This window comes from Eptesicus fuscus, chromosome 20 (assembly GCF_027574615.1).
Source record: "Eptesicus fuscus isolate TK198812 chromosome 20, DD_ASM_mEF_20220401, whole genome shotgun sequence".
In the NCBI taxonomy this organism is placed as follows: domain Eukaryota; kingdom Metazoa; phylum Chordata; class Mammalia; order Chiroptera; family Vespertilionidae; genus Eptesicus; species Eptesicus fuscus.
The window spans coordinates 4772056-4795154 of record NC_072492.1 but is presented as its reverse complement, the minus strand read 5'-3'; positions in this window follow the sequence as shown (position 1 = coordinate 4795154).

Genomic DNA, 23099 nt, shown 5'->3' with positions numbered 1-23099 from the left:
AAGTAGGGTGAAGTTTTAGCAGGGAGTAAACTGAAAAAGTAGGGAAAATCTAAAGCCAGAAAGGGTTAAGATAAACTGGGGACCAAAAGGGGAAAGGTTAGGAGGAGAGTGATGGCATAATGTTAGCTTTGAGATAGGGTAAAGCGATTGTAAGGGGAAGATGCAAATCGAATGTAGGACACTAATCCAACAATAAAAGAAAGAGAAAATCAAATGACATAAAAAAAAAAAAAAAGTAAAATAATAGTAATAATAGTGCTGATTGAAAATAAAAATGTAATAATTAAAAAGGTGAAAATCGAGTGAGGAAAAAGAAAAAAAAATTAGTTTCTTAAGTAAAAGATGCAAAAAATGAAAATAAAAAAATATGAGAATAAAAAATTTAAAAAATTGAAAAAAGAATTGAAAATTAAAAAATAGGAAGACTAAAATGTGCAGTAGCGGCTGTCATTCACTTCCTCTATTATTCTGTTTGGTACGCCTTTTTCCCAGTCTGGGCGGTATTTCAGTTCAGCTTCATTCCAGGGCTCCTCAGTGTTGGAAGCCAGTCCTGCTTTTTAAGCCAGCCGTGTCTTAATTTCTCGTATTTATTTTTTATTACACCAGAGACAATTAGCGTTTCAGCCCCTGGGTGGCAGTGTTTCTGAATTGACTTCCGGGCCTCTCTAGCTCTTTTTTTTTTTTTCCCCTCTATGGCACTCACTACCGGTTTGTGGAGGTGTGCGCCTCAGAGCTTGTGGAGGTGTGCACCTCAGAGCTGCCTCTCTGATGGTCACATGCAGCTCTGGTCCCCAGGTTCCGAAAAAACACCTTCCCCCTGCAGTCTTTCAGGGCCCCTCCACCTGGGTTTACCTCTGTATTGGGCTTAGCAATCAGAGTCGGAAAGAGCCCAGGTGTGCAGACCGTGGGTCTGTGCGCCAGACTAAGGAGCCTGCACTCCTTTGAAAATTCTTAGTCTGACCCTCCTCGTCAGATTAAAATGAGTTGCTTTCAAGAGGTCACTTCTGTTAGCAGCTCAGAAGACCCCCCTCCTCATTCACGGATCACGGCAGTTCCAACTGCCGCTGATTTTTCTAGGCACAGACCTCCCGGTTCCTGCCGGTCCTGTGGCTGCCGCGCTTCCCTCACCCAGCGCTTCCCTCACCCACCGCGGGGATTAGAAACCGCCCCTCATTTCAGGCGAAATCTGACCTTTCCGTGGTGCAGTGAAGAGTTTCTTTGAATCCGAATGTTTGCGCCGATAGGGGACCGGTGGTCTGGTGCTCGCAGCAGTTCAGTGTTTGCAGTTGTCGCGGAAAGTCAGGTTTCCACTAAAATCCTCCTTTCCTTGCAAGATGGCAAGGCGCCCGGCGAGCCCGCAGCTCCAGAAGGGGACCCAGCCCCTGTGGGTGCTGCGCGGTCAGAGGAACACTGCCCAGCACTCCCCCGCCTTCTTCTGGAGTTTAGCTGTCCCTTGGCTTGCCCACATACACTCCCTCTGCGAGCCTCTGCTGCTCCGACTCTCCGCCCCAGGAACAGACTCCAAACCCGACTATATTCCGTCGCCATTTTCTCCTTCCACATTTAATAGCTTTTTAATCCTCCCTTCATTGTGAGCACCTTCAGCCTATCAAACTTTTATGGAAAAGCTGTACCTTTATTCTCTTTTTTATGAATTACTGACATAATACAGATTTAATTAAATTGCCAGGCCTTTTTTCCTTTTTCTTTACCTTCCCTTCCTCTCCCTCCACTACCTCCATCTCTTCCTCTCTCTCTCTCTCTCTCTCTCTCTCTCTCTCTCTGTCTCTTATTAACTGCAATAAAATTCATGTAGATTTTGATACAAAATCTTGACAATCTGGATCAAAAGCTTAATAATTCCCCCAAACATGCAGAATTCTGTCCAGGTTGGTCTACTGAAATCCAGAACCAAAGATACTAAAAAGGATTGGAATCATTGCAAATAAGAAATCTATGAAATAGAAATTGTAATGATTTGTCCATGTGGGGAAGAATGACTCATAGCTTATGCAGTGTACTTTTAAGTAATTTTTATTTTCTCTACTTACCAAATGGAATTTATAGAACTTGGAGTAGAATTAATAAATATTTAAGGTTAAGTCCTATGCTGCTTTGAATTGGGAAAAATTTAAATTAATGTTATAATTGGAAATGATTTCCCATTTAACCTCTGTAAACATATTAAAAGGTCTCTTAGGCTTTAGATGAAGGCACAACATGTTCATGCAGGTTCCAAGATGGCTGCAGAGTAGATGAAAGCAACACACACCTCTCCACACCAAACCAGATTTACAGCTAAAATTCAGAGCAATCAACCTGACTAAGCAATGGAAGGTCCTGAACTAGAGTATTATGTCCGAGGATTGAATCAAGCTCTACAGAGACTGGTAAGAAGGCCAGAGACACAGAGAGGGCTGGCTCCTGCACCAGGGATAGGGGCAAAGAAGCCAGAGAAATATTGTGGCTGCAAAAGTCCTCCCTGAGGAAATTGAGGTCTTAACCCCATGCAGGGACCCCCAAACTAGAGCACAAGGGCTGGGAAGAAGAGCCCAATTAGCATCTGGCAGCAAAAATAAGTGGGGACTTTGTCTGCTGGAAAGAGGAGGGTGTCCACTTGAATACCAGGTTCTCTACTTAAGGGCCAAAACAAAGGGCTCACTCTTGGGCACTCACATGGGGCTCTGGTAGAAGGAAGGAGACTCAGGATATACGGGCAGGATCAGGACCTGTGCATAAAGAGAAGATTTGGGCAGGATCAGGAAGCTATAAAGAGAAGATTTGGGTGGCATAGCTCTGGCTATCTGAAAGGTAGGCTACTGAGGTTCCAGTCCTGAGTCGACATCCCACACTGCACTCAGGCACCATATCACCATATCCCAGGGTTGAGCACTTCTATTCTTTCAGCACCAGATGGAGAAAATGCATTAACCCATCCTCTAAACACTGACAACACTATCCTGCCAAGCCCAAATCTAGTGTAAAGGGTTGTTGGCTCCACCCAAAAGGGACCTGAGGAGTGCTCTTCTTCTGGAGAAACTATAGACAGACTCTCAGAAGATCACTGAACTGAGTGGCCTTGAACAAGAGCCAATCTTTCCCCTCTCTCACAAGTTAGGCAGGCACCACCCCCAATGGAGGACTCCCCTGTCAGGGTTTCTGATAGTGAGCTGCAGGGCTAGGGAGAGGTGAGCAGCTCTCTCCCCTCCCAATGGCTGACATTACCCTCAGCAGAGGGCAGCCTTGATCTGTTCCTCCAAGTCCCACCAGCACTGCCCTGCTGGTGCAACCATACAGGGGAAAGGGGACACAGCACAGGACTGGGACATTGAGCATGACCCATTAGAAGCCTCTCATCAGGGTCTCTGGCAGAGAGCTTCCAAGCTAGGGGAAGGCTAGCAGTGTACTCCCCTCCCAAGAGCCAAGGGCTGGTGCCATACCCAGTTAAGAGCTGCCTTGATTTGTTCCTCTAAGTCCCGCAGAGGGGAAGTGTCAGAGAAAGTTCCCCCTTGAACCCTGCTTGCTGTATTAACTGTTGGAAGCACAGGTCCTGATCCTGCCCTACTAAGCCAACTGTGGGTTCTGAGTCCCTCTGCCAGGGACTGGACCTTCTTGGACCCTGGGTGGTAGACGGAGAAACCATAAGAAGTCGTGGGTGTATAAGAAAGTCTTTGTTGTAGGAGCTATTGGCCATGCAGCCATTGCTAACAAGGAGACACTAGACAAAACGGTTCTTCAAAGCAAAGCCCCATATAGTGGGTAGCCACACACTGTGCCACATACAAATGTAGTTATTGTAATTTTTTTATTCACCCTCAAATCTTCACCATACCAGTAGCATGTCTAATTGCTGCGTCCTTGTACCTGCGTATAGCATCTGACTAAGATTCTCATGCTTAGAGTTGCATTGGACATCTGGTGTACTCTGAATAGAGTCTTCACATTCTAATTGGCATTGAGCATCCAGCACACTCTAGACAAGGCCCCAGAGGAAGGGAATGGGGAGTTATGGAATGTGGCTCAGGCAGGGTCTCTAATGGCCTGGCTGTGGAGCTAGGGGGAAAAGGCATGCAGATTTCACCCCTCACATGGCCTAGCGCCACCACCAATAGAAGACTGCCTTGATCTATTTTCAAATGCCCACCTGGTCCTGTCCTGCTAGGCTCAGTTTTAAGGGGGAAGTAGGAGCTGCTCAGAATTGAGACTTTCAGCGTGCATCTACCTTTGAGGCTCCAGTCCAGGGCTTGAACAGGCTACAGAACTAAAAGGCAGAGTACAGCTTGCCTCCCTCCCATGGCACAGTTTGTACCACACACAAAAGAAGGTTTTTTCAATCTTTGAGAATGCTCCATGTGCACTTGAGATTTATGTATATTCTGCTGCTTTGGGATTAAATGTTTTGTAAATATCAATTTAATCTATAAGATCAAGTGTGTTAAGTTAGCTGTTTCCTTGTTGATGTTTTGTCTGGAATATCTATCCACTGATGACAGTAAGGTGTTACATTCCCTGCTGTGACTGTATTACTATAAATCTCCTTAAAGTCCACCAGGTTTTTAAAAAAATATATTTGGGTGCTCCTATATTGGGTACATATATGTTTATAGGAGTTATATCCACCTGTTGGAGTGATCCCTTTAGTTTTATGTAGTAACCTTTTTTGTACTTGTTATGGCTTTTGTTTTGAAGTCAATTTGTCAGAAATAAGCATTGCTACCCCAGCTTTTGTTTGTTTGTTTCCATTTGCATGGAATATTTTTTTCTATCCCTTCACTTTCAGCCTGTATGATTCTTTTGTTCTGAAGTAGGTCTCTTGTAGACTATATATATATATAGATATCATATTTCTTATCCATCTAGTTACCCTATGTCTTTTGATTGGAGCATTTGATCCATTTACATTTAAAATTATTGATAAGCTCTTATTTATTGCCATTTTTTCTTTGTGCTTTAGCCTTCTTTTGCTTGGGATGGTCTTTATTTCACCTTTGATTTTAAATGATAGCCTTGCTGAAAAAGCAGTCTTGGTTGTAAGTTCTTTTCATTATTTTGAATACTTCATGTCAATCCCTTCTGGTCCGATGTGTTTCTGTTAGAAGTCTGCTTGACAGCCTAATGGGAGCTCTTTGTAAGTAACTAACTGTCTCTCTCTTTGTCTTTAACCTTGGCCATTTTAATTATGATGTATTTTGGTGTGAATCTCTTTGGGTTTATCTTGATTAAGACTCTGTGTGCCTCCTGACCTTGTGTGACTTTTTCTTTCACCAGGTTAGGGAAGTTTTCTGTCATTATTTCTTCAAAAGGTTCCCTATTCCTTGCTTGATTTCTTCTCCTTCTGGTACCCCTATGATGCGGATGTTATGTTTCATGTTGTCCTAGAGTTCCCTTAAAGTATCCTAGTTCTTTTAAATAGTTTTATTATTGCTCTGATTAAGTGTTTTTTTCCACCTTGTCTTTCAAATTGCATATTCAATCCTCCACTTCATCCAGCCTACTTTTAATTCCTTCCAGTGTATTTTTTATGTCAGATAGGGTATTCTTCATTTCCAACTGGTTCTTATTCATGGTTTCTATGTCCTTTTTCATGCTGATGTAGTTCTGACTAAGTTTCTTGTAGTTCCCATTAAGTTTCTTGTAGTTCTCACTAAGTTGTTTGAGCATCCTTATGAGCATTACTTTGAACTCTATGTCTGACAGATTGCTTGCCTCCATTTCATTTAGCTATTTTTCTGGAGATTCCTTCTTTTCTTTCACCTTGGGGTTGTTTCTTGGACTCCCAATTTTAGCTGTCTCTTTGTGTTTGTTTCTATGAATTAGATAGAACTCCTATGACTCCCAGTCTTTGTGGGTGGCCTTTTTTTTTTTTTTTAATATATTTTATTGATTTTTTACAGAGAGGAAGAGAGAGGGATAGAGAGCTAGAAACATCGATGAGAGAGAAACATCGATCAGCTGCCTCCTGCACACCCCCTACTGGGGATGTGCCCGCAACCAAGGTACATGCCCTTGACCGGAATCGAACCCTGGGACCCTTGAGTCTGCAGGCCGACGCTCTATCCACTGAGCCAAACCGGTTTCAGCTGTGGGTGGCCTTTTGTAGTAAATGGGACCCAGTAGTGCAATCTTCTTGATCTTTTGAGCTGGATACACTAGTAAAGTACCTTGTTGAGGTTACCTGGGCCCTCTTGTTGTAATTGGGTCTTGATTAATGTTGGCTTGTTTGTGGGAAGGATCAACCCACAGACTGCCTGACTGAAACGCAATCTGACCACAGCATGTAAGCTGCTGAGCAGGTAGAGTCTCAAGGTGTCTTATTTGGCTCAGTGGCACAATCTTCCAGATCATCTGTGTTCATCTGTGGAGGAATGTTTCTTGTGAGTTATGTGCCCCCCCTGTTGTAGTTGATGAATGATATTGCTCCTTTCATGGAATTAACCCTACAGGCTAGGTAGTTATAAGGGTAAACCTCAATCACCATGTATGTGATGTTGTGCAGGGAATTCCTGCCATGGTGGAGTTGTTCCCAGCATGGTCTGATGCCTGCCTAGTTCTTCCTTTGGGTATGTCACTTGTGTGATCTGTAGCCCATCACTGGTTGTGTTGGTTCTGGGTCCACTTGGGTGGGGGTTCATGAACAATGGAATAAAGACAGTCTCTTTAATAAATGATTCCGGGAAAATTGGACAGGCACATGAAAAAAATAAAACTAAACCACCAACTTACACCATATACAAGAATAAACCCAAAATGAATAAATGGCTTAAATATAAGTCATGAAATGATAGAAATCCTAAAGAAGGCATTGGCAGTAAAATGTCAAGCATCTCTCTTAGCAATATTTTTGCCAATATAACTTCTAGGGCAAGGGAAACAAAGGAAAAAATAGACAAATAAGACTACATTAAACATAAAAACTTTGCAAAGAAAAAGAAACATCAACAAAATGCAAAGGGAACCTACTGTATGGGAGAACATATTCACCAATGATACATATGATAAGGGGTTAATTTCCAAAATATATAGATAATTCATGCAACCCAACACCAGGGAAACAATCCAATTTAAAAATGGGCAAATCACCTGAGTAGACATTTCTTCAAAAAGGTCATACATGTGGCCAATAGACAAATGTCACTAATCATCAGAAAGATAAAAATTCAAAACTCAATGAGATGTCACCTCACACCTGCCAGAAGTTGCTACCATCAATAAATCAATGAATAAGAAGTGTTGGAGTGGATGTGGAGAAAAGGGAACCTTAGTGCATTGTTGATGGAAATGCTGACTGATGCAGTTACTGTAGAAAACAGTATGGAGTTTTCTCAAAAAATTAAAAATGGAATTGCCTCTTTATCCTGTGGATCCTACTTCTGGGAATATATCCTAAGAATCCTAAAATAGCGACCAGAAAATATATATGTACCCCTATATTCATAGTAGCATCCTATATAATAAAAGGCTAATAAGCAAATTGACCAAACAGCAGAATGACCTGTCACTATGATGTGCACTGACCACCAGGGGGCAGATGCTCAATGCAGGAGCTTCCCCCTAGTGGTCAGTGTGCTCCCACAGGGGAGTGCCATTCAGCCAGAAGCCCTGAGCCAGGATCACTGCTGGCAAGCGCAGCAGCAGTGGCGGGAGCCTCTCCTGACTCCGTGGCAGTGCTAAGGACCCCTTGGGGGATATCAGACTGCCGGCTTAGGCCTGCTCCCCATGGACATCCCAGGAGGGCTTCCAGACTGCCATAGGGCATGGGCTGGGCTGAGGGACCCCCCCCCCCACCACCCAAGTGCACAAATGTCATGCACTGGGCCTCTAGTTATTTATAATAGCCAAGATCTGGAAACAGCCCAACTGCCCATCAGTAGAACAGTGGATTAAAGCACTGTGGTACATTTACCCAGTGGAATATTACCCTTTGTGACAGCATGGATGGACCTAGAGATTACAATGCTATGAGAAATATGCCAGTCAGAGAAAGACAAATAACATATGATCTCACTTATATGTGGAGCTTAATGAACAAAATAAACTGATGAACAAAATAGAACCAGAGTCATGAACACATGATACAATTGGAGAGATGTCAGAGGGGAGGTGACTGGGGTGGACAGGATGAAGTAAGTTAAAGAGAATACCCAAAGAACATATGTGCATAGCCAATTGACACAGACCACAATGTGGTTAGTGCTAGAGGGAGGGGAGGATGGGGTCTAGGAAAAGGCAGACAACTGGGGAGAAGGTGGGAAACATCTGTAATAATGTCAACATCTCAGTGGTTACAGTGCCAGCCCCCATACCAAAAGGTTACAGGTTCAATTCCCATTCAAGGTCACGATCCTTGGTTGCAGGTTCAGTCCCCAGACCTGGTCTGAGTGCAAGCAGGAAGCAACCAATCGATGTGTCTCTTTCACATTGATATTTCTCTCTCTCTCTTTCTCTCTCCCCTCTCTCTCTCTCCCTTCCCCACTTCCTTCCAATCTGTCAATGGAAAAAATATCATCACTCATGAGGATTAAAAAAGAACTTTTTTTCAAAACAAACAAACAAAAATCCACCAGCCCAGCCAGTGTTGCTCAGTGGTTGAACATCAACCTGTGCACTAAGAGTCACCAGTTTCATTCCCAGTCAGGGCAGGTGCCCAGGTTGCTGGCTCTACCTCCAGTAAGGAGAATGCAGGAAGTAGACGATCAATGTTTCTGTCTGATCGATGCTTCTATCTCTCTTTCCTTCTCCCTTCCTCTCTCTCTAAAAAAGATCAATAAAAACTTTTAAAAAACAAACAAAAAAAGTCAAACATCTTCATGCAGTCCACAAAGCTTTACCTGACTGAACTCCTTTTCCTTGCCACATCTTCATCCATGTGATCCTCCACTCTGCCTCTACTATCCTTCCAGTGTCTTCCTTTAGTTGCTCGTATAGAACATGTTCCTATTAAACTTGAGATGTGTAAATGACAGTGCCTCTGCCCACCTGTCCATACTTCTCCCCAGAATACTTTTTCTAGTACTAGTAACTCCTCTTCCCCAAGATCTCTATTGAAGGGTCACATTGTTTAGGCCAAATGTTTGTGTCCCCACAAAATTCATATGTTAAATCCAAACACCCAATATGATGATATTGGAGGTGGATGGAACCTTTGGGAAGTGATTAGGTCTTAAGAGCAGAGCCCTGGTGAGTGGGATTAGTGTCCTTAAAAAAGTGACCCTTGAGTGTTCCCTGTCCCTTCCACCATGTGAGGACACAGGAAGAAGAGGGCCATCTGTGAACTAGAAAGCTGGCTTTTACCAGAACCAAATCTTCCAGTGCCTTGATGTTGGTCTTCCCAACCTCCAGACTGTGAGAGACAAATTTCTGTGGTTCATAAGCCACATGGTCTATGATATTCTGGGATAGCAGCCCAAAAGGGCCAAGACATGCATTTTTCTGCTGGTCTTCTCTGATCTGCCTGATGTGGGCCACTCTCACTCTTCTGTGCCTCACAACACCTTGCACTTCTCTTGCAGATTGCTCATGGCTACAAATTTTTTGTTCTTGTTTCATTGGGTGATTATTGGTTAGTATCATGATTGTATATCTGCTTCTGTAACCATAATACTTAGAAAATTTCTTGTTCATTTAGGCTGTCAAATATTTGTAGACAGAAAAGATAACCCTAGGTCATTTTACAACATAAGAAACAGATTCAATCCTTCACATTAAAAAATATGGGGTTCTAGAACTGTGTAAATAAAAAAAAAATTTACTATTTCAATTAATTGTACTATGCAGGGTTTTATTTTGTTTGTACTGCTTTAACTGGTTTAAAGATAAATATCTGTCATGAGTAGTATTTCCCTGAATTGACAAATAGCTTCATGAGTATTTTGATCACATGTCTTTTACTCATTGACCAGGTATTATTAGGTCATCTTGTTGACCTAAATTATTATTTTTTAAAATATCTACTTTATTAAAAATTTCAAAATATAGTAAAAGCTTTTAATTTTTCATTTGACTCCTGGATACTCAGAAATCTTTAGTCCTAATTCTTTTTTTTTCCATCTTTACAAATGTATATTTTTCCATCAAAAAAGATACATATAAATATCTTTTACCTCAGAATGAAAAGGCAATGGAAAGGAAGCTTTTAAAGAAAGTTTGGCAGCTGTAATATCCTTAAGTTGAATGTCAAAATCCTTATGGCCAATTATTGGAAAATCTGATTTAATGTTCCCCATTTAAAATAACTGCATGTAGCATTAGTTCTTACTAGAGGCCCAATGCACAAAATTCATGCAAGAGTAGGCCTTCCTTCCCCCGGCTGCTGACACTGGCTTCCCTCTGGCATCGGGGACTCTGGCTGCTCTCCAGTAGCTGGCAGGCACCCGGGCCCTGGGCTTCCCTCGCAGCTTTGGTTTTGTCCAGAAGGTCACCTGGAAGGACGTCCAGAAGGATGTCTGGTCTAATTAGCATATTACAATTTTATTATTATAGATGCTTAGTTTCTGGCACTGCATCTAGCCCATAGTCTATATTTATTGAATAATAGAGGCCCCGATGCACAAATTCATGCACAGGTGGGGTCCCTCAGAGTGGCCTACGGGGATCAGGCCCCAGCTCACACCCCCAGACTCACAGCCCCAGCTTGCGCCCCCAGCCTTGCAGCCCCGCAGCCCTGCCTGACACCTCACTGTGGCCTGGTGCTGCCCCCTCACCTGCTCCACCATCCCGCCTATGGGGCAATGGATCAGGGCTGGGCCCACCACCTGGCTCCTCAGTGCCTGGGAGCCAGGCAGCAGCCCCACCCCCCATTGCCACAGCTGGTCACCATCTGCGGGACAATTGGCAGGGTGATTGGGCCCCACTTGCACCTGCCTTGGCCTGGTGCTGCCCACTCACCTGCTCCACCATCCCACCATGGTCCCGCTGTCATCAGGGCCCATCAGAGCTGGCAGAACCTTCACTGCCACCTGCTGCCAGTGCCTCCTCACTGACACCCACCATGTTCCATGCTGCCCCCTGGTGGTCAGAACACATCATAGCGAGTGGTCAAACTCCCGGTTGAACTCTGGGTCAAACAACCACCCCAGGGGACAATTTGCATATTAGGCTTTTATTATATAGGATTTTTGTTGAGCACTCTATGGACACTTATAGCAGAGAGTTGTCATAAGATTTTATGAAACAATAGATAAAGAAAGTTTGTTTCCCTTTGCCTATGGTAAGCAACAGTGTGCCAGCCAAAGCCACCAGATGGGAGAAAACTATAAATCATCACTCCAGGTTTATACACCAGAAGTGAGTGAGAAAATGCATGTGACAGTGTGTGCCTGGTGTTGGCACATAGTTGGCACTCTGGTTTTACTCATTCACTTCTTCACTAGGTTGAGAATAAGAGTTGAAGCAAATTTACCTCCTATGGTAGAGCCACAAATAGATTCCCTCCCAGGACTTACTCTGCACACATTCACCACCCCCATGTTCTGACCCACATTTGCATTCACATCACTACACATTTGGATTTCTCATCATACCAATGCAATGGGTACAATAATATGCTCTCATCAATCATCCCTACATCAAATATTAACCTATACTAGTAGTCTTCAAGAGACACACCGCCCTAAGGTAAACACTGAGAGAAAGGCTTTTAAAGAAATGTGTATGCTAAATTGTCAGCATAAACCTTGACCTAGGTTACTAGCTGTTCTGGTCAAATGGCAGGCAGGACCTGAGATCTGACTATTTCAGTCTTCTCATAAAAAGGACAATAAAATGAATGTTTGGTGAGAAAAATGCTTTTATGGAAACTTGTGTAATTCAAACTTTTGGTGGTGGTTTAACATCAGATTTTACAACGGAGTAGTTAAATAGTTGGCTGAGTTTTTAAAAGGTCTGGGGAATTTACAGGCAGAAAGTATGCTCTTTATAGTTTTGTCAGTCCAGAGAACAAGGCAGCGAATCTGAGACTTCAAGTCTGGGATGCCTGCTGCAAAGCTTCTGGGTCTCTCTCAGATAATCTTCCACCCTGCAATCTGCTGTGCTTACATGTGACATGAAGAAAGTAGCATATAGTTAGGAGGTGCTGTTGGTTTTCCAAGAGAGGAATAAGTTAGTCCTGAGTCCTCCAAACCCTGGCAAGTTCATCTGTAGTCATAAATTTGCGACAAAGGCCTAGGCCGTTGTCTGTGAACAGAATAAAGCTCATCCTGGAGGCTCGAAGGCTCAATCCTCACTGTTCAGTGTCAAACCGACTGAGCTTCATGCTGATGAACCAGTCGTTCCTTCATGAATGAGTAGACCAAATGGCCACCATCCAGTCCTCACGGGGACCTTCTGGACAATAGAAGAAATGAGACTTCAAGGGTGTTTTACTACACTCCCCTCAGAAAAGGATGAGCATGAAGTAGCACAGATAATATTATTCATGAGAAAAATTATAAAGGCCACATCTACACCATTCCCTATGAATTGTAATTACCCAGAGCATCTATTCTGGATTAAAGAAAGAGAGTAATCATCCTGTAAAAAATAAGATTTTTGTTTATGCACTACATTACACATTCCAGCATTCTACAACTAGTTCTTTTCATTGTACTATATTTCTATGTTTATCTCTTGCTTCAGTAAATTAGTGCAAATGTAGGATTATTGTTTTCATCTTTGTGGGCTAGATAATTCCAGTTTAGAAGATGAAGAATGGGACAGCATAATTTTCTGAGATAATTCCACTGTCCACTTTTAGAAAAGCAGGACTTATGCTTTAAGTTGATTGTCTTGACATGGAAAGATTAATCCTCTTATGTGGACCAAACATTGGCAACATGCCTGGTTTGCGATAGGTGTAAAGCAGGAGCTGAGGGTCTAGAGAAAAGCTGACAGAAAGGGAAATAAAACATAGACACCCCACCCCTAACTACTTGAGTCATCCTAATTCATCAAACCCTTAAACTTGTGCGTTTAGGACAAGAATCTCTGAATGAAGAGAAAACTAAGAGTTTGCCATTCTATTATTATTTTAATTTAACAATATATATACTTTGCAGTTGTAATGGCTAAGAAAATAAATCATAAAATTGTAATTACTACATTTAAGCACAGTTGCATTGTAAGGTTTTGGCTATATTTCCAAAATGATTGGTTGCACAATGGTTGTGCAATTTACACTCACCCCCGGCCAAATACTGAATGCAGTGTAATTATGTACTTGCTTGTCTCACCACAAACTATATATAAATGTATATTCTATATATGTATTTGGATGTGCATTTCTTTGATAAGTAGTAAAGTTAATTATGTTTTTATATTTTCATAGATTTGGCCATTATAATTTTCCATTTTTCTACTGGAGAGTGCGTCCTTTGTTGTTTTATATTTAGTAGTATTCTGAGAGTGCTAGGGGTTAGGACTTCAACATATGAATTTTGTGGGGACACAATTCAACCCATAACTGGAACTCAGTAGAAAGCAAGCAGGCCAATCTGAGAACAGCTAAGGAGACTAAGAGGGGTTATAGCCACTGCAGTAGCAGCTGAGTGCAATGGGCCTAAAGGAAGAAGTGCTAGAGTGTCAGGTTGCTGTGAACTCTCAAGTCTAACTTGCCAGGGCACCTTTCCAAGACAGGGCCCCTTATTAAGTAGAGAATACTGGAATTTGGATGAAAATTGGGCAGAAAAAGGAGAGGAGAGAAAAAGAAAAGAGAAGGTTTCAATAAAAGAGAGAAAGTGAAGGAGAGAGGAAACATTTTAAGCCACATTATTTTCCTTTTATATATATAGAGGCCCGGTGCATGGATTCATGCAAAGGTGGAGTCCCTCAGCCTGTGCCCTCTCACAATCCAGGATCCCTCAGGGGATGTCGGACTGCTGGTTTCAGCCTGATCCCTGTGGGCCAAAGCCTCTAGTCCGACATACACTGAGGGATGTAGCAGAGCTGAAGCAGCAGGTGGCTGGGGAGGAGTCCGAGAGGGGCCAGGCGTGCCAATGCCCCCCCCCCCCCCGCTCCCTGCTGTGCCTGCTGCCAACCCCTGCTGCCACTGCTCTGCAGCACTGCTGTGGAGGCGGGAGAGGCTCCCTCCACCACAGCTGCACTTGCCAGCTGTGAGCCTGGCTTCTGGCTGAGTGGTGCTCCTGCTGTGGGAATGCACTCAGCTCCTGAGTTGAGTGTCTGCCCCCTGGTGGTCAGTGCATGTCATAGTGACTGGTCGTTCCATTTGTTCCAATATATATTATTTATTTCAGAGAAGAAGGGAGAGGGAGAGAGAAATAGAAATATCAATGATGAGAGAGAATCATTGATTGGCTGCCTCCTGCACACCCCCATCTGGAGTGTTGAGCCCACAACCTGGGCATGTGCTCTGACCAGGAATCTAACTGTGACCTCCTTGTTCATATGTCAATGCTCAACCACTGATAAACATCAGCTGGACAATATTTTTCAATAATTAATTTAAATTGCTACACTGGAGCAATAGTTTTTCTAACTTTATAGCAATAGTACTATAAAGTTAGAAAAGCTACTTGCAACCATACCCCTTTAAAAATTTTAGATAAACTAAATTCACAAAAAATTCACACAAAAAAAATGAAGAAGATAAAAATAGCAATACCAAAGTCCATAAAAATGTACTCAACTTTATTGGTATGTAATTTATATACTATAAAATGCACACATTTTAAATACACATGTCTATTTATTTACCTCTTATTGGTTCTATTTCTCTAAAGAACCCCAAGTAGTACAGATGCTACTGTGAATTAAGTTCCCTCAGACAGAGAGGAAAGGCTACTGCTCTGGATTAAGAATGCCACTTCCATGTGGGTGGGGATATTGCTTCTACAGGGGGTGTGGATGGGGAAGCTGCTTCCATGGCCCAAAAAGACTCATCAGAATTTAGGAGCTCAATGCCCACACACGCCACAACAATCAAGGGCCAGGAGCAAGCCGAATCCCAAGTATATGCCCTTGACCTGGAATCAAACCCTTGACCCTTTGGTGCACAGACAGACGCTCTAACCACTGAGAAACACTGACCAGGGTTCTTTGTGTAACTTTATAGTTTTATCACTCCAATGCAATTCCCTTGACACAACAATTTAATCTTTCCCATTAAAAAAAGATATGTCCTTTAAATTTCTTTTACTCTATAAATTTCCCCTCAATCCCTTTATTTACCTTCTCATTAATCTGTTGAAGAACCCAGGACATTGGACTTGTACAGTTTCCCAAAGTCTGGATTGTGCTAATTGCACTCACTGTGCAGCTCAGCATGGCCCACTGCGCTCTGCAGCTGCTGCACATGGGCAGTTAGGCTCAGAGACTAGGCCAGTCTTGTGACTGGTCCCTGTGGCAAGGCTATCGCTGGTACTGGGTTCTTTCACCAGGAGAGGCATAATAACTCAGTCTCTTTTTTATGATGTTAATATTTAAATTCATGAATTGAATAGAGTTGTAAAATGCTGATACTCTAATTCTATTTTTATGTATCATTTACTGGAACTAACTGGAATACTTTTACAAATAGGCAGTAACTCTCATCTAATACTTGGACACCTTGAGTGACAGTTGTGACAGGAGATACAGAAAACATGCTAGATTCTTTTTCTATTTTTACTAGTTTTCTATTTATTTACTAGTTTTAAATAACAAATTAATTTCCCCATTAATCTCCACAGGTGAATAACTAGGTTTCCAAAAATATGTTATTATGAAAGTCAAGGATTTAAACATATTTTCTGGGTTTCAAATTATTAGAATTATTATGTAACTATCTTATCAAAGTTCAAATTGTCTTATTTTTGGCCAGTGGAAGCACCTTCCCACGGGCTTCTGAGCCTTTTTACATGTACCTAGTAGTTTTAGATAGTATCCTCACTAATTGGTATGATAAGATAATCCAGGGTCACTTGTACATTTCCTGCCACAAATGTAGAATCCATCATTTTTAAAATAGTAAAAAGCAAAGAAACAAACAAAAAAATATTGAACATTAAATAATCTCTTCAGTAGACAGAACTATAAAAATAAAACAAAGTGCTTCATATATTCTTACTGAAATCTACAATTTAAATTTGGGACTACAGGATTATTGTTTTTAAAATACTCTTGTGTATTATATGATTACCTTATTTCCTCAACACTGAGAATTATGGTTCTTAAATACACAGGGGATGATAGAATTGGAATATTCCATAATGAGTCATTTACCTTATTACCTCATCCAGGGGTGGGGAACCTTTTTCTGCTAAGGGCCTTTTGGATATTTATAACATCATTCTCGGGCCATACAATATTATAAACATAAGAAGCCTAGCTGATACTATATTCTTCTGAAAACTCTTTATAGCTATACAAACACACACACACAACTCTCATTATAAGTTCTCAGGAACCAAATAGGTTCAACTAAATTGTCTATTATAAATCCTCTTTGATTCACTTCTCACTATCTGAAATTAAAAAATAATATAGCTAGTCTTTCATTGAACTTGATCTCTAAGATCTTCCTATTTGAACTGATATATTCAGGATGTCCCAAAAATGTGTACACACTTTGAATAATTATTTATTCCATTGGGTTAAATCTGAAAAGAAAGTAACACAAACAATTCAGGAGTTAGGTACACCATCCCCCATGCAGTAAAAAAAATTCGTATGTAATTTTTACTCCTAAAAAACTCAGTTGTCCCTCAGCATCCACAGGAAATTGGTTCTAGGACCTTCATGGATACCAAATTCAGTCCCTTACGTAAAGTAGCATAGAACAATGCATATAGTTGGCCCTTCACATCTGCGGATTCCCAGCCATAGATTGAAAATACTGTTTACCACCTGAGGTTGGTTGAATGCACAAATGTGAAGCCTGGGGATACAGAAGGCTGAATAGATAAGGTAGATAGATAGGAATGAGAGAGAGAGAGATTTAAATCCACATGTAGGTAGGCCTGTAAAGTTCAAATATGTGCTTTCCAAAAGTCAACTGTACATAGTGTCTTGGACAGGGAAGATATGGAGAACACTCATAGAGATTACTATTAATAGCTAAAAAGTTTTCTGTGTAACAGGTGCTATATAGTAAAGTATCCCACTGGAAGATATGGAGTCTGCATGCAACCCCTTGCTGTTCCAAATATGTTGTGCATTTTCCATCATGAATAAATGAGCATATCTAAAGATTTTTTTTAAGAGTAGAAATGCTGGGTGGATACGGGCAGTTTAAATTTTGATAAGAGAAAACCAAGTGTTTGGTTTTACTCGGAAAAAAACACAAGATTTAGAGAAAATGTCTTATTATGTTGAGGATAAATCACAGTGATTTTACTAATAACATATTTTGCCAAAAAATATCCCTTCTAATAAAAGGGATATTTTCAGGATGTCCCAAAAATGTGTACACACTTTATAGCTATACAAACACACACACAACTCTCATTGTAAGTTCTCAGGAACCAAATAGGTTCAACTAAATTGTCTATTATAAATCCTCTTTGATTCACTTCTCACGATCTGAAATTCAAAAATAATATAGCTAGTCTTTCATTGAACTTGATCTCTAAGATCTTCCTATTTGAACTGATATAGTTGTATATGCATATTACTCTAGGCCTGGGGGACCAGGCCTAGAGTAATATGCAAATTAACCATTACTCCGCTACACCCACAAGCCACGCCCACCAGCCAATCAGGAGCGAATATGCAAATAAACCCAACCAAGATGGTTATGGCCACAGAGAGCAGGAGGGAGGCTAGGGTTGCCCCCAGTGATGGAGGAAGCCAAGCTTTCCTCACACTCTGGCTGGCACAGGCCTCCGCTCCAGGCTACAAAGTTTCAATTATAGAAGATACATAAATCCCAACAGAAATGGCTGCCGCCACGGAGCAAGCACGAAGCTTGGCTCTGCTCCAGGCTACAAAGTTTCAATGGTAGAAGATAAATAAACCCCAGATACCAGGGCCTCTGTTTGGGTTGCCAGGGAGCATGGCCAGCCTGCAAACCACCACAGGACCCTCACCCAGGCCGCCCCACGCCCCAAGGGAACCCCCACCCTGATCCGGGACATCCTTCAGGGCAAACCAGTCGGCTCCCACCCATGCACCAGGCCTCTATCCTATCTAATAAAAGAATAATATGCAGATTGACCATCACTCCAACACACAAGATGGCTGCCCCATGTGGTCAAAGATCCTGCCCCCATGTGGACACAAGATGGCCACCACAAGATGGCCACCACAAGATGGCCAGCAGGGGAGGGCAGTTAGGGGTGACCAAGCCAGCAGAGGAGGGAAGTTGGGGGCAACCAGGCCTGCAGGGAAGGGCAGTTGGGAGGGACCCAGGCCTGCAGGGGAGAGCAGTTGAGGGGGACCAGGCCTGCAGGGGAGGGCAGTTAGGGGCAAACAGGCTGGCAGGGGAGCAGTTAGGCATCAATCAGGCTGGCAGGGGATTGGTTAGGGGGTGATCAGGCTGGCAGGCAGAAGCGGTGAGGGGCAATCAGGAAGGCAGGCAGGCGAGCATTTGGGAGCCAGAGTCCTGGATTGTGAGAGGGATGTCCGACTGCCCGTTTAGGCCCGACAGGCAGTCAGACATCCCTTGAGGGGTCCCAGATTGGAGAGGGTGCAGGCTGGGCTGAGGGACACCCCCTCCCTGTGCATGAATTTCGTGCACCGGGCCTCTAGTGTTCATAATTTGCATATATATTAATGAAGCAAGTAGTGTTACCTTTGAATTATGTTAGATTATGTCAGAAAATGTGGCAAATTTTAGACTGTACAAATTAGTGAATTAATATATGCGCAAATTTTATAAGTTTCATTAAAAACTGAAAAAGAATAAATTGAATATGGTGCAAACTTTTTTGCAATGAGAAGCTTAGCTATGGGTATTTTTTTTCTTTTTTCCTGAATGGCTTCATGTGGGGAAATATTCTGTTATGAGATTCAAGTGCATCACACCCCATACACACAGTCTCCTTGACTCTTCTGTCCCCAGCATTCCTGCCCAAGGAGTGACACAGGCCTAAACTGAGCCACTCAATCATGAAACTCTTGTTGGAAGTAGAAGGAAAAGTGTGTTTTCTTTCCACAGGGGTTGCCAAATTGCCAACATGTAAGCCAAAGCTGCTGTGGTCATCTCTGTGGCCACGTTTCAAGAGCTGGTCTGAGAGTGCAGCCAGCACGAGCAGGGCAGGGAGACGGTGCTCCTCAAAGGTAGCTGGTGCCTGGCTGCAGCCATTCCTGAAGCTAGGTGCACCCTGGCTCCCCTTCACCCACCCAATCAGCTCACTTAATCGCATCAACAGACTTGATTTGGATTTTCTCTTTAGCCCAGAACATCTTGATTGATATAGAAACTAATTTGTCTCTCCACAGAAATGAGTACTGATCAAATAGACTCTCAGGGAGGAAGTTACTGCTCTGATTGATATGCCGAAGACACATGAGGCCCACGCAGAAGAATAAAGTTCATTGCTGGAGTGTTTTGCTCTTAGCTTGTTGAGGTTTTGTTGCCTAAAGGAAGAAGAATCTTGCTGGTGTTCCTGAAATAGTACACTGCACTGTCACATTTTGACACGGCACACATTGCAACATGATCCCAACTCACTGAAGAACCAGTGGTGTCAAGGTTATCATTGTCCCACTATCACTGGCCCTTAGAAGTTTCACAGGGCCCCAGTGCTTTCAGAGTGAAAGCATCAATCATCCACGCAGTAACTCAGGATCGATTCACATGCCCAAAAGCATCTGAGCCTGACAAAGTGTGTGCCTTCCAAGGGTGACTTCTTGTTTGAAGCGCATCCCCCAGCAAAGCTTAGTGAGATCAATAAATGTCCCAAAGCACTGAAGACTCCATAGTCTCTTTTATGTTTTCCTTTGCATAATGACAAAAACAAGTCTAGGGCATGTGGAGCAGTTGTCTCTACAAAGAAACAGTTTGGGCTGGTCCTATTGGTAAATGCCTTGAATAGGTAAGCTTTAATGCCCAGAAAGGAAACAACTTTTATTTTAAGGATCAGATTCTAAGAGTGGAACCCAGAGGAAGAAACATTCATTGACTTAAAAAAAAAATGTTTTGTTTTTTTTTGCGGGGGGGAAATAATCTCAGACTGTGGGAGCATGATAACTTCTAGCAACAGGGCGTAAATATGGCTTATTTTCTTAAAATAATGCATTTAAGAATTTGTATTAGTCACTCAAAATACAAAATCAGCATAGTTATTGTTTTAAATAACTTGTTCTTTCACTAAATTGACTGTTTAATTCAACCAGTCACCTATTTCTGTGTGTGCATGTGTGCGTGCACACTGGTACATGCGCATGCCTTTGTAGAGCGATTCTCTGAAGATACTTTTCAAAACCTTCAAACGTTTACAAAATCCCTTTGAAGCTTCAAGTACATCTTTCTTTAACTTTGGAGTCATTTAGGGACATGTTACTTTATCCACTTCAGATTTCTTGCTTTAGCAAATTAGATAAAGACATTTTCTACCAAAAGAAATAAAATCGATTTTTTAAATATATGTTCTTCCCTGCTCGTGGTAGTTGACCAGGACCAGGACAGGACATAGGCACTTCTGAAGGGAGTCTGTGTGTAAGGCATTGGAAAACCATTCCTCTTAAGCGTCACCTCGGTCTTTGGTAATCTGCAGTACAGGTCGTTAGCAACCTATATAATAAACCATATTGTGAGGGAAGGGAAGAGAAGTAGCTGGTTCAGACAACCTATGCTGTTGGGAATGAACGAGTAGCTGTATTGAAACTTTTGAGGATTTCATTATTTCAAGCCAGTTAGACTTTGAGCTCAATCCCTTAAATTCTTCAATGGTTATTATTCTCATTAAAACTCTACTATTTTATGCATTTTATTATATAGAAAGAAGTATCTGAACTCTTCTTTAAGATACTCTCTATATGAGAAGGATTAGAAAGCTATTAAAACTTTCCCTACATTTAGATAAAACTGGGAATAGAGGAGAGAGGTTTTTTTGTTTCGTTTTGCTTCTTTTGTAAGGTGGTGTTGTTTAGGTGTCTGAGTTGGGGGAGATTTCAACCCTCTTACTTACCCACGACTGAGTGAGCCTCAGAGATGTGCTCATTACGCACCTTGAAGAGCAGCATCCCCTGGTTACTGCCGTCAGTGTCCATCGGCTGGAGAACCAAGCAGATGTGATGCCTGATGAATCATTTTATGATGCACATGGTCCTGGGAAGAATTGTGTCCCGTGTATCCCAGATCCTTTCTCCCTTTAACCATCTCATATCAGTGTCCTCCATGTAACATTTTAAAAGTTATTTTTATTATTGTTTCCTTAGAGAAAAGCCTTATTGTATAAGTAAAGAAGGTCGCATGACCAAATCACAAAAGAAATTCAGTTCTAAAAAGTAACAAAAGAAAATAAAGGAATCTTTTTCTAAAAAAGTTTACCATTAATTTGAAAGAGAAAAATAAGACTATTTCACTAGACTACATGATCCAGGTTTTTAAAGATGAAAAAAAAAAATATTTGAATGCACATTTAGTAACTAAATTAATATTTTAAAGGCTTATAATGTGTATAACCTCCAGCTATTATGAGAAAATGACCTTTGGGAGCCTGTCAGATATGCAGGAATATCAATAACCCAACAAAATAGGGGATAATAATATAGTAGATTGACATAGCTTTTCATTTAAAATAATGAGGAAAAAACTGTTTCTTTTCTATTTTGTCAAATTATCTTGATGCTATTGATTCTTTGATAAGGAATCTGTTGTATTTTTTGTTTCATGAGCTCTCTCTCTGTCAGTGGATGGGTAACAGTTTCTAGGAGGTTTATTTCTCTACTAGAGGCCTGATGCACGAAATTCGTGCAAGAGTAGGCCTTCCTTCCCCCAGCTGCCAGCACCAGCTTCCCTCTGGCACCCGGGACTCAGGCTTCCCTCAGGCTGCTGGCAGGCCCGCGGGACCCGGGATCCCCTCCCAGCCCCGGTTTCATCCAGAAGGTCATCCGGTCTAACTAGCATATCATGCTTTTATTATTATAGATCTTTTCATTCTCCTGTCTTTCTCACCTTACAGACACATACTTGTGAAAAGCTCATTGTTATTAAACTTCTTCCTCCCTACCCTAATTTTCCCGTTTGATAAACCATCTTTTCACCAGTTTAAAGTACCTTTCCTCTGTCATAAAATAGGCCACCCTAAAAGTGACAAACTTGCTCATTTGTGTTTGACTATGTGAGCACCACAGTTTCACCATCTGCCCCTACACTTTTCTAGAACTTGTTATGCTATAGTTATTTCTATCAATTCTCTCTTTTGCCCATAGGGGTCTGTCACATCTCAGATTTCCATGTAACTTATAGACTGCTGCCTGCCCTCTAGACTCTCTTGCCCCTTGCTTGACCTATGACTTCAATGTCCAGCTCCTGCTAGGATGAGCTGCAAATTTTCAAATATCTGAATTGATCACACATATTCTAAAGGGAGATCATAGGCCTCTTAACAGCTCTGAACAGGACTTTAGTCTCTGGCATGTGCTTATACATGCCAAGTGGTCATGTGATGTGGTCAAGTGATTTTCAACAGAATGTAAGGAGAGGGGCCTTTAAAGCATTCCTCCTCCACTCTATTTTTTTCTCATTATTCTTCCGTTGATTGATTTCCTACAAGATTGTCTTCCATGGATCCCACCCTGAACTAGAAAGGGAAGGGAAAGTTAGTTACAAGCCTTCTATCATGTACATAGCAGCCATCACTCAGATCTGCATAGTCTGGGATTATTGTGGGTAATAAAGGAAAGTTATGCTGTTTTAAATGTGAATTTATATCACATCACCCTGTGTATGGATAATAAATATGCTTAATAATAATGGATACTCTGTATTCAATCCAGAGCAAGCTGGATGTGAGGATGTTGAAAGAGAAGAAACAAATAAGAGCAGCACCAGGGTGGGAAAGGAGAAAGGTTTGTAAAATCTGAGCCTGGAAGAAGCAGAAAGAATTCAGGACAAGAGCCCTGCTGGTCTGTGTGGTAGAGCTCTGAGGGGCCCGAGCGTCTTGTACAAGGCCAAAAGATCCAAGGTGAGAGCACCTGGAAGGAAAAACAGCCAAAATGGAGTCCTAATGGCTTCACAGGAC